Genomic DNA, 3,701 nt, shown 5'->3' with positions numbered 1-3,701 from the left:
AGAGAAAAGGAGTCAGGGTACAAAAGGACTGTTATTTCTCCTTGCTCATTTAAAATCCAGTTAAAGGAGCAAGTAGCTCTAATTATCACTGGTCCATTTGGATTACTTTCCTTAGTAAAAAAATTTACTAAAATTAGAAATCAAACTATTTCTCTGATTAATTCTGGCCAATACAAGGTGGCCTTGGGTCTATTTCAGGTCTGGAAACCCTTCTCTGAATTCTGAATATCTCCACAGCACTTTCTCTTCTATTTTCCATAGGGGGAAAAAAAACCTTGAGGCTACTCGTGGAAATAGTCGCACACTTGTTGGGCTTTTCTTGTCCAGGCTCCAAGATTACATAATCACAAAGAGAACCATAAGAAATAGTCCACACAACACAATACCGACCATTTTCTACTATTTAAATTAATAGGAGAGCAAGGGTTTGTGGGGATTCATTAGTAAGGTGGGTGGTACTAAATTCCAATAAAAGCACTCACCGGAATAAAATTAGTATGCATCATTAATCTCCCTTGCCATCAGGGTTCCCATGTATAAAGCTGGGATGATAAGATCTACTTCACACAAAGGAGATGAAATAAGAAATCTATATAAGCTCCCTTGCTCAAAGTTTGATATATTCTAGTTACTCAAAATATGAAATAAGTATTCCTTCCTTTCTTTGATATGTAGAAATGAGAGCTTTTAGTTACTCCTAATTATACCAAAGTGCATAATTTTACTAAAATTAAATATAATAGCTACTTCTTAGTACTTATTATTTGTCAGGCACTGTGCAAAGCACTTTTCATGTGCTTTGCCATTTAATTCTATATTCTATGATTTAGGCACACATGTTATCCCACTTTCACAGATATGAAGGAAAGGAAGCAAGAGAAGTTCCTAATTTGCTAGAGACACATAGCTAGCCAGAATTCAAACGGGCCTAACACCACAGCCCAAGCTATTGACCAAATGGATATTTATAAATATCGCTAAATTATTAGTTGGTCAAAGACTTAACACAAGCCCTGGTGAAAAATAACCCAGTAATAACCACCAGAAGAACATTCTGATAATACAAGCTGAAAATCCCGTGAAACTAACCAGAAATTCTATTCTTTAATAAATACTGATTATTCAATATGCTTAATCAATGTAGATGTTTCATATGTTAGAAATATCACAAAATTTCAATCTCAAAATTAACCAAGTATTTCTGGCAGAAAAACAAGGGCAAATGTAGAATTGGTGGGACATTAAATATGCTCTTGCTGATTGGGAGGGCTTCAAATGTGTTAGTGCAACCTTAACCACATAGAAATAGCCTCATCAGCAAAATGTTCTAGGAGATGCTGCTTATCTGTTTCTTTGGGGGGGGGGGGTTGTTGTTTCACCAATTCTGGAATATTATATTGTTTTTCTAAGTGACATGCTACCGCAGGTAACAGTTTATTCCTAAAGCAGAGGTTATCAAGTGCAAGTACATACTGTAATCCCCTAGAGAGTTTTAAAAAATGCTGATGCCTGAGTCCCATCCTCGCTGATTCTGAATTGATAGGTGTGGGGTGTGGCCTAGGCATCAGGAATTTGAAAAGCTCCCCAGATATTTCTAATGTGCAGTCAGGGTTGACAGCCAGTGTCCTAAAGCCTCCTAGAGGAACTATACATTTCACACAGCTTTGTATTGCTTCTCCATGAAAAAGAACCTTCTAAGTGACCAGCTTCACTCTCAAAGTGGATCTGTACAGCTGTCGTCCTCTTTGCTGCTCTGTGCAACACACCTGATGGCGACTCAGCCTTGGTCCCACAGGGGCTTCACAGAGATACATGTTGTCTCACGACATGAGCTAGAACTGCTTGCACCTTCACTTTGCTCACCAAACAAGCATTTTACCAACTTAAAATGCCACCGAAAGCAGTCAGCTGGTATTCCTCAGACTAAATTGCATACCAAGGGACAAGTCTCCTAAATGTGAAAGGTCATGATAAAGGGGAGATATTTAGTTTCAAATACCTGGGTTTCTCAAAGCAAAAGGATCTATTCTAAAAGGTGAAATTCCTACATCTGTATAATTATCTAATGCATATTAATGGATTCTAAGAGTCCTTTATTTGGAAAATAGTAGTCGTGTGATAGAAGATATTCATGGTATAATTATTCAAGTTTAAATGTCATTTCTGCAGAACCTTGGAACATTTCAACTACACGGTAATAATTCAGCACTTTTGCTATCATATGTATACTTGTTTATTGTTTCAGAAAACCAAAATGAAAAATTATATTCTTTCTAATTCCTTCAAGGGGCTGGTGAAGAGAAGAAAGTTCTTTTGGATATTCTAACCTCTTTCAATCTATTTGATTTCCACTTTCAGAAGAAAGGTGGTAAACGATGTGGAATGGTTTAAGTAATATAGGAATCATCTTTTGTCAATTCCGGTCAGCCAGCCTAGAACACACCTGTACTCAGCACAGGTAGGTTCATCACTTGCAGCAAGGAAGACTGCACACCATGGGAAATGGGTGTGTCAAAAGTAGAGAGTTAGGAAGGAATCTTACAGGGTTTGGAAGCCTGGAGTCAGAAATGGGATGGGCTAGGTAGGTATTGGTCACAGTTTGTAAACTAGGCAATTGCTGGAGCAGTAAGTGGTCTCCTCTTTAGAGAATCCTCAAGGAGTTACTATTTCATCAATTTGTCTGTGGTCTTATCTTGAAATGTATGGGCCTGAACGAACTGGTGCTGTAAGTTGCGAGCAGTTTTCTCTCATGTCGTGAGGTAACAACATCTCTGTGAAGCCCCTTTGGGGCCAAGGCTGAGTTACTCTCAGATGTGTTACACAGACCAGCAAAGAAGGCAACAGCCCTGCGGACATCATGGCTTCCTTCAGTCCAATTTATCCGTTTTGCAAGGCATGGTGTGGTACCCTTTGAAAAGTTGTGTTTTGTGTTTCAATTCCCAGTTCCAGCCTCACAAACTGGTTGTCAGCTGGGTCATTTATCACTATAAATAGAACTCAGCCTTATAACCATCAAGCCTGCTGATTTTTCAATGGTAGATCTATAATTATATTTCTGATCTCCTTTTTGGATACTAAACATTATACCTTCCAAAGTATTAATGAAAGACATATATTAGGTGATTCTGAGGATGTTAATGCTTCAGAAAGGCCTTTCCTAACTATCCTATCTAAAGTAACCCCATTCCCTGAACCTAGGACATGAGATTCAAACATGAGTGCCCCCCATCCCACTACTCAGTAGTGGTATCGGCATAGCTTTGATCATCTTTTGTAAGTATCTTGTTTATCGATTTATCTGTCATTTTGAAAAGTAGGATCCAAAAGAACAGAATCTCATGGCTGTAATTCCAGCACCTAGATTCCACTTACCACACAACAGTGCCCAATAAGTATTTGCTGAATGAATAAAATAAAATATGCACATAATCTGATAACTTGATTTAACTTATTGATTTGAAAGACATATCAGTGAGTTGATAGACAATCTAATTTTGTTTTATATAATCTTAAAATAGTTTTTAGAACTCAACTACATTATCAATTTTTATATTCAAAACTATATATAGTGCAGCATTTTCATTTTAATTTTCCCCTTTTTTGTAGCTACAGAAGAATGAGAATAATTTGGTAAGATCTCATGAAATTATTGTGAATATTTAAGTGAATCTTTAAGAAATATATTTACAATATTAAGTTAG

This window comes from Equus caballus, chromosome 14 (assembly GCF_041296265.1).
Source record: "Equus caballus isolate H_3958 breed thoroughbred chromosome 14, TB-T2T, whole genome shotgun sequence".
Taxonomy (NCBI): Eukaryota; Metazoa; Chordata; class Mammalia; order Perissodactyla; family Equidae; genus Equus; species Equus caballus.
Note: the sequence above shows the minus strand (reverse complement) of the source record.